This window comes from Balaenoptera borealis, assembly GCF_965194805.1.
Source record: "Balaenoptera borealis genome assembly, chromosome: 11".
NCBI classification, from domain to species: Eukaryota; Metazoa; Chordata; class Mammalia; order Artiodactyla; family Balaenopteridae; genus Balaenoptera; species Balaenoptera borealis.
In genome coordinates, this window is record NC_138868.1 from 111,424,860 (window position 1) to 111,438,513 (window position 13,654).

The following is a 13,654-nucleotide window of genomic DNA, read 5'->3' on the forward strand; positions in this document are numbered from 1 at the left end:
TCTGTGAGATGATAGTTCTGGTAGAGACCTACCGCTTCTCTGAGTCAAGACACATCTCTCAGGCCTTATCCCCACGTCCTTGGCATTGGACCTGACATACAATAAGCACTTAATAAATATGTATTGACTCTGATAAATGAAAGCCTTCACTGCTGAGCACGTCTAATTACTAAACAGTGGAGCACAAAAGGCTCAGTGGCCTTGCGTCTCGTCCCTTCAGTGGATCCAGACCAAACACGTTCCTGGCGACTCCAAGCAGCCTTTAGTATCTCTCGACTCAGTGAAACTCAGTATTGTCTCCAAAATAAGACTACAGGGGTGGACACTCCCTGAGAGTGGTTGGGCCCATATGAGGCCACATGTCCCCCATCAGGCACCAGTAACAATTACCCCGACAGTGGATAGCTGCCCACAGCCACCAGGCGAACAGAAGCAGGCGGCTGGCCGTGGCCACCTCAGACGTCCATCCTCATCGCCGCTTCTGCCAGGTCCCCTCCTCTGACAAACGTGCTACAGCTGAGTCCCGTGCGGGTCCCCCATCTCCAGCACCCCTGAGCGCAGCGGCAATGGCTGGTCCTCACGCACCCGCAGAGCCGCGTCCCTGCTCTCAAACGCAGGCGCCCCCCCCAGCACTAAAGGTTGGGTAGCACCTTCTGATGGAACCACCCCGACCCGTGGGGCACGTGAACCACAAAGGCTGCTTCGGGGGCACTGCCCTGCGTCCTCCCCATCGCAGACCTTCCAGGCTGGGAACCCTTGCAGCCCAAATAGCCATCAGCAAGGAACCAGATCCCATTCTGAGCTGTGTCCCGTTGCGGGTGCGGCTGCAGATACACGTTGTGATTGGTGCCTGTGAGGTGCGCCAGTGTCCCGATGGCCCCACACTGTGCCCACAAGCACAGCCTCCTCCCCCCACACCATCTGCGAGTGACTTTGGCCCCAGTGAGCACCGTGCCAAGAAGCGGATGGGACACGAATTCTAAACGGTGCTTCCTGCATCCACGGCCTAGATCAGAAGTCCATAAAAAGGCACGTTTGATAAATTCATCCAAAAATCACAGGCGACCAGGAGCGGGGTGAGGACAAACCCTCACAGACTTCCGGATTCACTAAATATTTAAAGTTGCTACACAGATGTAAAGGGCAGGGTTAGTTACTTTGCAGGTTGATCAATCATCAACGCCAGCCCTTGACCAACTCATCTGATTCCCTCTATGGCAACCACACTGCTGCCACCCCGGCTCTTAACACTTTATCTGCACGGCTCCCGGGCACACCAGAGGCTGCATGAGGCGACTCTCCAACGGAACTGCTATTGCTTTAAGGAATCATTCTGCCCACCCGCATTGTACTCAACTGCCCCCTCCCCCAGATTAGAAGGAATTTCTCTTACAGAAGAGAAATAGAATAATAACTGTCTACTTCTTTCTTTCTCACTTCAAATAGGAGATTTACTTTCAAAAACCCCATTAAGAGTTTGATGTGTTTGTTTGCTGAGAAACCGCTGCCCGGTTAAAAGCACAAGCAGGTCACTCTGGCTCGCAGCTTCCGGCAGCTGGACGGCTTCCCGATAAGGCAGAGCTCCCACCCCTGCGGCAGTGGTGTGGCTGGAATTGATCCCGGCCGGGCAGCCATTACCTTTCCGCGTGCTGGGTGGCAGGAGGGCCCGCATCACTTGTCAGTCTCCAGGGTAACGGTGGATAGCTGTTAAGTGCCTGCAGGGAAGCTGGACACGGTACCAGAGATAGAAACGAGGACACTGCCCTCAAGTCGCTTCCGCCCAGATGGGACAAGGCCATGAATCTGCCCCTGACTTGGGCTCTAGCCTCACCTGGTTCTGGCTTCCACTGGGCCGCCAGTTTTCTCCTACAACATCACAGTAGGACTTAACTCGTTTGCTATGAATGATTATTTGGTTTGGGCTGAAACCTACCTTTACATTGACCTGGGGGAAGAAGTTGGTGGCGAGTTGTTCTGGGCAAATAAGTGGTATAAACAAGAATTGCACAGGAGAACCAAGCTGATGTAATTCCTGAGCAGCAAGCACCCACGTGATGACAGGTAACGTCCTAACTCTACAATCAAGGTCCGTGAGACCCTGTGCATGTCTAAGCCCAGAAGCGGGGGTCCGTGTTCCCATTTGAGCTGGAAAGGGCATTTTAGATCTAACATGGTTATTTTACAGATATGGAAATTGAGGCCCCGTGAGTAAAAACACTTTCCTAGAATGTGTTTCATTACCAGCGCTTAATGTCCAATCACAGAAATAAGGCGTTGAGCCTTTGGAAGCCATTGCGAGATGGGTCTCACACACACTCACACTCACACACACACCACCACCACCACACCTTTCCCCTGGGCCCATAACTTAAGCAACACCCCCAGCTGTGTGTCGCCTGCCCTAGACGTGCTCACCCTCTGGTGAAGGTGATCGGCCCAGAGAGCAATTACAGGAAGGCGTGTTCACATGCCTGGCATGGGCTCCGAGGGACTCAGTCCACGTAGCGGCCCCAGGAGGTGACCAGGAACGCTGATGGTGGGAGCCCTCCCAACACAGCTGGCCAGGCCTTGGCCAGACGTCCTGACCACTGCCACCCTGCCGTGCCCTTTCCCCTGGACGGCAGAGCTGGCCCTGACCTGGCCCCTCTGCTTCCCTCTTCCCCTCCCCATCCCCCTTCTCACTCATCCTGGGTGAGGAGTCAGAGAACTTTGGAAACAGCAATCAGATGACATCACTCTCCTCCCTAAGCATCAGTGTCCTGCCATCGCCCTTGGAATAACTCCTCACATGGCCTCCAAGGCTCTTCACTTCCTCCCGACGTCCTTGCCTTCCTGGCCTCCCTGGGCTCCAGGCCCCTCACATTCCTTAAGCACCTGGGGGGTGGGGTTCGGGGCCTTGGCACGGGCTGTTTATTCTGCCCAGAACACTGTCTTCTAAGAACATACATCCGACCACCCTACTACCCCGTCACGCTCCCCTGTGTCATCTTCCTTCGTAGCACACAGCACTCTAAGTTACCTCATGACTTTGCTTATATGTTGTCATCTGTTCCCTGGAAAGAGCTTCTGGCGGCCTGAGGAAGGGCAGGGAGAGAGCGCGGCCCCAGCAGAGTCAGGCTAAGTGCCGAAGCCCACCTTCTCAGACCAGAAATGGCCATCCAGATTGGGGCAGAGGCCCGGGCCCCGCCGCTGCTCCTCCAGGCCGGCTGCCCTCCCATCCCGACCCTTCAGGCGGCCTCATTTTTGGTGGGACCACCTACCCACTGAGGCAGAGGGAGGAGACTCAGGCCTACCCGTTCCATCTCCAGCTTCCCAGCGTCTGGAAAGTTGGGGTCCAGAGGCGGCAGGGGCCTGTCTGTGTGGGTCTTCTCAGCGTCTCCCTGAGAGTCTCCACAGCCAGGGTCATGCACGAATGTGGGTGTTGTCAATGCTCACTAATGAACTGAAAATTCGTAAAGATACTCACAAATGAAGTCCACTAAATCAGACGAGTCATTCTGGCCGGCCTTCCCTTCAGTTAGGTTAATTTAGGAAGATTTATAATAAGTGGCTTCTCTCATCCTCTGAGTAAATTCCATAATAATTTCTGACTCATTGACTGATGGACTTTGTGCTTCAAGTCAGCACAGATTTGCAGGAACTCTGAAACAACTGAGGCATTGGAGGTGAAGAGAAAAGACAGATGAGAAATTCATGAAGCCCAGTGAAGATCCGTTCACAGAAGTGCACACAAGGTGGGCCCACCGGGCGCTGGGGCTCAGCTGCAGCCCGGACCCCTCACTTCCCAGCGGCAGAGCAGAGAGCGGCCTCTACGCCAGGCCAGCCGCCCTCACGGCTTCCTGGAGGCCCCTCTGGCTGGCAGGTGGCAGCCTCAGAGTTGGCAGGAACCGCCGTCTGCATTTCCCTTAGCCAGGAATTACAACACACTTTTCTCTTTCTCAAAAAAAGAGGGAGGAGGCCTATTATTTCCTCATTGATCTTTTCTGTTCATCACCCTTAATTCCTCAATTTCAACCCTGCTGCCTTTTACTTGTTTTTGGAGGTTCCTACAAATCTTTGGTGACTTGTGGCACAGGGCAAAGCAGTCAATGATTTTCTCTGGGTTGTTTGGCTTTGTTGTTTGATAGCAAGACTAACTTTCTTACCAAAGAGTGAAACTTAACCTTTTCTTCTGAACTCTTTAAACAGAATTTTTTTTAATGACATGTTTCACTGATTGAGTCTTTCAGTCAGTCCTTTACCGTGATTCCCTGTGCAGTTACATGATGGGTGGCCTTGGACCCGTCCCGGGGGAAGGAGGTTCGTCTAGGCTGCGTGGACAGTTCTCCATGGGACAGAGAGACGCCCAGGGGCTGCGAGCCGCCAGTCCTCACGCCGGAGCAGAGCGGGATTAAATGAGGATGGAGAGTCCCAGCCTAATTGCAAAGTGACAGCCCTGCTAAGTAGGCTCAGGGCCTGAAACAGGACTCGGTGCAATCTTGAAATCATGTAATTTTTCGCCTCAGTGAGTATGCAAATGTATTAGGGGGAAAAGGGAGAAAGGGGTCTTGATTCAAAGACTTCTGAAAATGACAAGGATGAATGATAAAGGGGCTTAGATGACAGACACAATGGGGTGGTGCCCATCCCCTGTCCTTGCTCAGCACAGTCAGGACTGGAGCTTGTGCCCGACCTGAGAAAGCCACCAAGAGGACAAAGGGGATGCCTGGGGGTCCCGGATGGGGCAGAGCCGCCTACGGAAGCCACTCACCGCCCTGCACAAAGCGCTGCTCTGGACAGCCATGGGGCCGGCTGAGTGCGGGGGATGGTGACCAGGGTGCAAGCTCCCTGCCCTGAAGGAGGAGAGACAGACAGGAGGCTGGAGCATCCGGAGCTGAGCTCGGCGATGTGCATCCCCTGTGCCTCATCATCTCAGAGATCATGCAGGCTGCATCTTCACCTGGGAATTTTCCAGAGTCACAGGCATTCTCAGATAGTTCAGACATGTCCTAACCATGCAGTCAGAAGACACAGGGGTCTGAAAGGAACCAGCCTAAACCAGAAGGGGAAACCTTTCTTAAGACTTTTCTGGCAATGTCATAAGAGTCAGAAAAGACACACAGCAGAGTAATCCTCTGATTTTCTAGAACATGCTGTTTGGATCCCCGGAAGGCTAGGGAGCTGCCTGTGCTCCTCACCAGCATCTGCCCCAGTCTCCGCATCCTCCTGAAGATCCAGAAGTGCCCCCTGTCTGTGGACCCCCACCTGAAAAAGCAACGTGCTCAGCACGGGGATGGAGTCACGAGGCGCCCTTCCTTCTGGCGCCTGCAGGTAGAGGTGTCCACAGCACCTGCTTCCTTAATTCCAGAAAACCAGTTCATGCATAACTCCAGGAAGTGGGAAATGTAACCTCTGGATCCCTACCATAGCACCACTAAGGCAAAGTAACATTCCCAGGACTAATGAGCCTCCAAGGGTACAGTCTGCACACCCTCCCAAGTCCTATGGGAGGCAACCCTCATTCACCGCATGGAAAGACAGGCAGGGCGGGTGGTGTCAGGTGATGCATCGTGAATTCAGATTATAGGAAGGGGGAAAAGCAGCATATCCCTGAGAAAGTGTATCTTTTCCTTCTTACATTCTTTAATTCCAAAGTAATCCCGCTCTAATTACATTTATAAATTTAAAACGGTTAATGTGGTGCCATGTTAGACACTCACACCCACCTTAAAACTGCACTTTAATTTCCAACTCAATTGCACGTATAAATGTGAAAACTGAAGACCAGGCAGATGAGAACAATTTCACAGCCTCCCTCACGTGAGCCACTTTGAAAACCACAGTTGCACTTAATTCCTTCAATTGCACGTATAAATTTTTTACAAGTAATGCCATGCTGGAGAGAAGAGCTTTAATTGAGTGTTAACGAGCTTCCAGATCAGCTTCTAGCCAGCCCCACTGTGCAGCGGGGAGCCACAGGCGGAGCCCCGGGATACAGAGCCCAAAGCATCTACATAAACCGTAAGCCCTGAGGCCTGGTCTCCTCTTTGAAAGGCTGAGTCAGGTACAGGCCAGTGCACACTGGCCCTAGAGGAGGGCAACTCTGGGCCAAGCCTGGGCCACTCTGTTTAAGGTGGCAGACACCTGCATCCCTTCAGGATTCTAGAACGTCGGGACCAGAGAGAACCTAAGAGGTCACATATTCCTGCTGCCTTATTCTGTGAATGAAGAAATAAGGAAGACTCTGCAGAAGAGGCTGAGTGACTTGATCAAGGCCACACAGTGAGTTAGTGATCAGAATCAGAGCTCAATCTCATGGTTTCTTCGACTTATAATCCACTGCTACACAAGACACTGACGTTTTGGATTTTTTTAAAACAGAAGACACACACATGCCACTTGAAGACAAAAAGGCCTATGACATAAACAGGCAGCGCTGCCCCACCCTCCTCAGTGCTAATTCCTGTCCTCTCCTCCCACCAGGGAGGCCTCCATCCCCCCGCTCCCTGCAAGGGGCTGCCCGATCTCTGAACCCAATGTACAGCCAAAGTTGAACAGTTTCATTCTGAGATCAACTGGAGGACTTTCTTCAAGTTTCCTTCTGTTCCCTGCCTGCCTCTTTTCTCCCAGTTCCTTTCTTAAAGCTTCGTTTGCATTGGTCTCTGTTTTTCATGTTAGGGGCATCTGTCAGGTGTCTGGTGACCCTTGGGTCTCCCTCCTTTCATAGTTAAGAAAAAGCCCCTAAGGAGCTGGCTGGTGGTTCGTGCACGTGTGCTGGGCTTGTGCGGTGGTCTTCTGGGCTGTGCACAGCCACGCGAGCCCTCCTTCCTGGCACAGGCTGGACGCGTGGCCTTTGTGTTACCTGTGGCCACGTGACTCATGGTGACCCAGGGCATCGAGCAGAGGTGACCCCGCATCTCCCCCTGTGCCACGCACGTCAAGTAGCAGACCGCCAGAAGCGAGAATGACTCAGCGCGGAAACCCTAGACGATCCTCCAGAAACAGCTGATGTGGGTGAGAAATAAACCTCTGTTAGTACAAGCCACTGAGATTCTAGAATTGTCTGTTACTCTAGCTTAACCTACACTCTCCCGAGACACAAAAATGGACACGTAGACTAGGGGGCTGCCACAGCAAACACCTGAAATACGTGGCATCGGCTTAGTGGCCTGGCAGCGAACTAGACTTACCGGGGAGTTAGAGGAAAGGGGAACACCTGGACAACTTTCCCGGGAGACGCGCTGAGAAACAGAAAGCAACTGTAATGATTCATTTAACTCACGTGAGTGGGCCGTGGGTGCCCAGGTGTTTGGTTAAACATCATCCGGGTGTGTTGGCGGGTGTTTGTGGACGAGATGAGCGCGTGAACCGTGCACCGAGCGAAGCACATGCCTTTGCCAACTTGGGTGGGCCTCGTCCAGCCTGCTTGGGGCCTCTGTAGAACCAAAGGCCTAGTAAGGAAGAATTCTTTCTTTCTGTCCAGTTGTGTTAGAGCTGGGACGTGTTCTTCTGCCTTCAGACTCAGATGTGGGCTAGGACTTACACCATTGGCCCTGCTGGTCCTCAGGCCTATCTATGTCTAGACACAGCTATAGATACACCTATGTGGGTATCCACTGAGAGAGAGAGTAGATGCAGATATAGATGTAGAGACAGAGACAGAGATACACCCTGTTGGCTTGGTGTCCCCAACACAATACCCTAAAGACCCTGCAGCTCTGGGGAAGCAGAGTACCAGGAGTGTGCATGTGTTAGTATCGGTTGCGTTTGGTATAAAGCTAAATACAAAAGGTAGTGATAAGGGGACTTCCCTGGTGGTCCAATGGTTAAGACTCTGCACTTCCACTGCAGGGGGCGAGGGTTCGATCCCTGGTAAGGGAACTAAGATTCCACATGACCCTCAGTGCAGCCAAAAAACCAGAAAGGTAGTGATGAGCCCAGAAGAGAGTGTGTGGGCATCCAAGCAGGAATGCAAAGGAACAGAGTCAATAATTTAGGGATTTTCATGGTTAGAAGAGGGAGCTCCTTCTCAAGCTCAAATAGTAATAGAAAAAACTAAGAAGGTTTGTGAAGAAAAAAAAAATTAAAGGATGATTATAAATAACCTTGAATTAAGAACCACAAAAGCACAGCCACCAAATCCAGGGCTAAAACTCCTCAATGAACAAAGATGTTCATTTTTAAAAAAAAAAGATATGGTACCCAGAAAATCCTTTCAAATGAAAAAATGACTTAGGGAGGAAGCTGCAGGAATGGCTCTCCTACCAAAACCTGATCAGATTTTCCCAAGATACCTATAATTAAATTGAGAGAGAAGAAGGCAGGACAGCAAGAGAGCAAATAAATGTAGCAAATTTAAGTTTTTCTATAAAATGATTATGTGTGTCTATTTGCATGTGGAGCTATGATCAAATAAGTTATCAGCTGACTACACTTCTGAGAGCTTTACGTTGTCAAAAATACTACAGCCTGCACCGCGACTCTTTCAAACATAAAACGACCCCTGAGCTCCTACCATCTATGGACGGGAAGTGGAATTAAAAAGCTTGCGTGGGGGGCTTCCCTGATGGCGCAGTGGTTGAGAATCTGCCTGCCAATGCAGGCGACACGGGTTCAAGCCCTGGTCTGGGAAGATCCCACATGCCGCGGAGCAACTGGGCCCGTGAGCCACAACTACTGAGCCTGCCCATCTGGAGCCTGTGCTCCGCAACAAGAGAGGCCGCGACAGTGAGAGGCCTGCGCAATGCGATGAAGAGTGGACCCCGTTCGCCGCAACTAGAGAAAGCCCTCGCACAGAAACGAAGACCCAACACAGCAAAAAAAAAAAAAAAAAAAAGCTTGCATGGTTCCGAAGGAAGCATTCTCCCCAACATCCACCTCTCACGAGGCAAAGGAGGAGAATAAAAAGGTAGCACATTGAAAAAGGCAGCACGGTACGCAGAAGGCAGGGAACAGGGCAGGGGAAGGAACCGAGGGTCATCAAGGAGCACTTCCTTCTCTCAGACCAGGGACCCTACACATGACGGCCCAGGGGGTACCCTCTGTCCTCTTTCTGAACAAGAGTGTTTACTGCAGTCGTTCTGTCCTGTTCCATGAGTATATATCCAGAGGGTGGAGGGGAGGTAAGCGACTTGTTTGTTATGTGGCTGTTTGTTTTGGGGGGGCGGGGGGGCGGTGTTGAATTCCTGGGTCACCGACTTGCTAGGAGCTCCCTGTGAACCTGAAACAGGGACCCCTGAGCATCAGCCCTGATGAAGAGAATGGTTGTGGGTACTGCTGTTCCAGAGGCTGAGTTGGTGCCGTCACTCAGTGGCCCAGGAGAGAGAGCTATTCAAGGAGAGACAGTGGGAAGGGGGACATAGACTCCTCGCTTCCGTGGGGAACTTCAGGAATCACTGCAGAACCCACAGCACTGTTTCCATGACGATGGCCCACGTGCCTGATGACGGCTATTCCACCGAGTCTCAGGATGAGGACATCCTGGGGCAGAGTCCCAAGCCAACCCGTGGGAGACAGGCAGTCCACGGGGGCTGGGCTTGGACAGGGCTTGATTTGACTCGGATTGCTCACTGTCTGAAAACTTCCTATTAAATGGCAGTCAGTTTTCCCAGAGAGGAATCATCCAATCTTCTGCTAGGAGGACTGGTTGCCTGGTTTGGGGAGAAGCTGGAAGAGCCACTGTTTATTATGCAAACTTTCATGTAGTCCTGTTTTATTTTCAGAACAACGCCTCACCCTTCCTCTGTGAAGGGTAGGGGATGGGGGACAGAGCCGTAGAGCAGGCACCAGGTACAGGCTGGCGGAGTTCATCTGGGGTCGAAAGCTTTTTAACGGTAGCTTGGCATCCAAGTCTTTTTTCAGTTTGCTTTTTGTTTGCTTCATGATATGCATACACGTGCCCACACGCATGCACACACACACACACAAGAGCTTAAGTTTTAGCTTATCTATTTTAAGGCAGTTGCCTCTTTCATCTGCTTTCCAGCTCCTAATATTTGTGGTCATCTCTCATATGCTGTTGTCCCTTTTCTTAATCCCTTTGTATTTATTGATATTTCTCTTTTTTTAATCCTTTACTGCCATTTTAGAGGACGTTGGGGGAGAAGCCAAGATGCAACCATGTGTTCACATCACCAAGTTTAACCAAAAATCCTCTACCAGTTACTAATTCCACTTAAAAGTCACAACACTCCTTGTTGCCATGAGGGAATTAGGCCTATTTATCAGTCAATTTATAAGTATTTACTGAGAAATTCACATACCATATGGAAGATACTGTCGTAGGAACAAGAAAAAGTAGAAGCTAATCTCTCTCTCTCTTTCTCTGTCTCTGTCTAGAATATAGGAATCACATTCACATTCATCTTGGTGGTTCCAAAACGATCTCAACGATGCTTATTTAATAATAAGTGTTCATGTATTATCTTGTGAGACAGCCTCAGGACTCAAAGAACCTCAAGTTCATCTAAAGGATAGACACGTTGGTGGATAGACAGATACAGGTAGATAATACAAAGCAGTAAATCCTAAAGGGATAAATACTAATGAAGTCAAGCTGATTTAAAAGTTAAAACAAAAAACAAAGCTCAGAGAGATTAGCAAATCAGCCAGCATCACAAAGTATTATAATTACTATCCTCTTGTGTACTGATACACAAACTTGATCTAAAAAGGGTTTAAATCACCTAGACCCCAGTAGCTAGTGGCATAATCAGAGCTTTTGGCCAGTACCAGGCACCCAGGCCGGTACCGTTACTGGGCCCAGCACTTCAGCGAGCCCGAGGTTCCCCGGACAAGGGATCTAGGGGAGCCTCGGGAGGGAGCCTGTGACCAGGACAGGGCCTCACCCTTCCCAGAGCAACTCTGCGGGGGCGTCTCAACATTGGGAACTTCAGGAGAGTCAGCTCACGTTGGAAAGAGTATGAGCCCCTGCAGGACCGTGGAGTCGTTATCCCAACCCGCACCCCCGCAGCCATTTCTCCTATTTATTTCTCCTCCTCTCAGGAGCAGGAAGACCTGGGTGATGTGATCTGCAGTACTCTGTGTGCTGTGTAATCTTGAGCGTCCTCTTTGGGTCGTCATTTCCGCACGCTTTGACCCACAGAGTCCAAGCCCTGTGGCAGCCCCACTTGACGATGAGGAGCCTGAGACAGCTCCAGGGCAGGGGTCCCACATTCCACCCAAGACGGCTGGTCCCAGGTCCCCTGCTTCTCTCACCAACCGTGCTGCCTCCATACACTTCACTTTAAACTATGGGATCTGCTTTCGCTGGTGCCATTTTCTCTTCCATTGTCCCCTGACCCTCGCTCTACTAGGGGCAAGCGCCAAGGAGCGATGGAATGGTCGAAAGGCGGGCGGAGAAAGGGGCAGACGCAGCGCAGCTCCCGAGCGGCTGAGACGCACACAACCTGAAAGCCCAGGAGGGCTCTGGGGGCAAAGTCAAAAACACCCATCAGATCCGAGAGATGCTCTGACTTCAGATGATGTCAGGAAGATGTCATAGAACCAGAGCCCCTTGGAGAGGCCTCTTGTTTGAGAGGGAAGGGTTTATGGGGGGGGCGGCAGATCCCCGCCCCATGCAGATGCTCACAGGTGAGAGAGTGGGAAACAAGGGAGAGAGGACGGACAGAGAGAGGGGAACAAGTCGGGCACCCTGCCTTGCAGAGGAGGAATGGCCACACGGGGCTTGCTGAGATAATTCCCTGGAGAGCATCAGAGGGTTTGCACAGAGGCTGGTCTGTGAACCCCCATCAGACGGCTCCAGAGTGTGGGGACAGGAAGTAGCCGTAAGCCCTGCCCAGACTCCCAGATGGGCGTGGGAGGGCTGAGTCAGAGCGCTGGCGAGAAGCGGAGTGCGCCAAAATCACAGTCTTCAAGTGAGGTTGAAATTCCCCACTCCAGTGGCCCGATTACCAGGACTTTGATGGCTCATCCACTCATTTTTAAAGTCCCGAGAGTTTCAGGCTTTCACTTCTAATCCTGGTTGGAATTAGCCATTGAAGGTAGATGTGTGAATCAGGCAGGGAAATCAAAGTAAACTTGTGCAAAATGAGAAGGCAAGATTGGAGGCGATCGCCCTGTCCCTCCGCTGTGGCTCAGAAGTCCTTTCGGTTTCGTCTTTGAACGCCTCTAACCAAACGACTGGCCACATTTTTCTCACAGAGTCTTGAACACCCTGGTTCTTCTAAGTCATTGGGGGAGGTTGGACAGGTTCAGTGGACACAAGAAAGGATTAGAGATGTGAGGTAAAACCAGCGGGGAAGGACTGAGGGCCCCTTCCCAGGTGGAAGGAGACAGAAGGATGAAGACCACCGACCCCTAACGAACACTGGCGCCACTCCAGACAGACGGCAGCATCAGGCACTAAACAAGTGTTCGCCTAGTCAATCCCCAGGAGAATGCTCTGAAGAAGGTATTCACAGGTGACAAAACAGGCTCAGGGTAGCTCAGTGGCCAAGCAAGATAACAGTTGTAGCAAACCTGGCATTTGAGCCCAATTTTCTCTGATTCCAAAGCTTACAGTATCTCGACACCAGGCTAGAAGAGAAGCACCATGTTCTGTAAATTCAAACCACATCCATGGAAGCAAGCTATTCCATCTCACTGTCTCCCAGGATGCGTTTAAATTGGAGTAAGCCCTAAAACGGAGCCCTAGCCTCTTTTTGCTATTTCATAGTCAAGTATTGGATGGGCAAGTGGGTTAGGGAGGAGCTCTCTCTCCTCTCTTTCCTTCTCTCTTTTCTCTCTCTCTCCTTCTCTCTTCTCTCTCTCCCCTTCTCTCTCTCCCCTTCTCTCTCTCTCTCTCTCTCTCTCTCTCTCTCTCTCTCTCTCTCTCTCTCTCGGTGGGTAAAGTCATTAGGTTTCTGCCAACTCACCTCCCCCAGCCCCACCCAGCCCTAACAGGCTCTCCTGCCTTCTGATCTTCTGCAATGTATTCATGTATTCATTTAAAAGTTCTTTCTGTGCTGAAGCCCGTGCTGCTTGTAATTGCTGGCGGCCAAAAGCTGTTCTGTTTTTTCTGGCTGAGTGTACCAGGCAATCATCAGCTGTAATTATTTTGAGTCTTGTTACAGATGGAACTTCGAGGTTTTCAGTCTTAAACGGAATTCATTATTCAAATGTCTCCAGAGCTGACAGTAAGGGGCAGGGGGCAAGCCTCCTGGTGACCCAGGACAGGACAGCAGGTTCGAGAGAAGAGGGCTGGCCAGGCCATCAGGCTCCGTGGTGGCTACATGTGCCTTCAGCCCCAAATCTGGAAGCCTGAGCCCCCAGGTGCCCAGGCCACCACCTCACCCTCGTGGCCTCAGCTCAGTCCTGTTATCTCTTCCATTTCTTCACCTCAGCGTTTCCAGGCCACTAATGTGACCTCACGCACCTCCCTTCTCCAAACCCAGAAGAAGACCACGTGGGGTGTATCTTTAGCTTCTCAAAGTGCAACCAGAGTCTCCCTCCCTCAGAACCTTCTTTGGATGAACAGTGAGTTTCCTGGGAACAGAGCTTTTTTGAGAAACAGGGCGGTTCCAAAGCTCTGAGCGGGAGAAGCAGTTCGCATGACACCAGCTCCACCGGGGCCAGGCTGCAGCCCAGCGCCGTGGTCTCCCGGCCCCGGGGGCTTCATGGCCGGTCAGGGAGGCGCCGCTGCACCTGGACAGCCAGCCCCCCAGCTGGAGCGGAG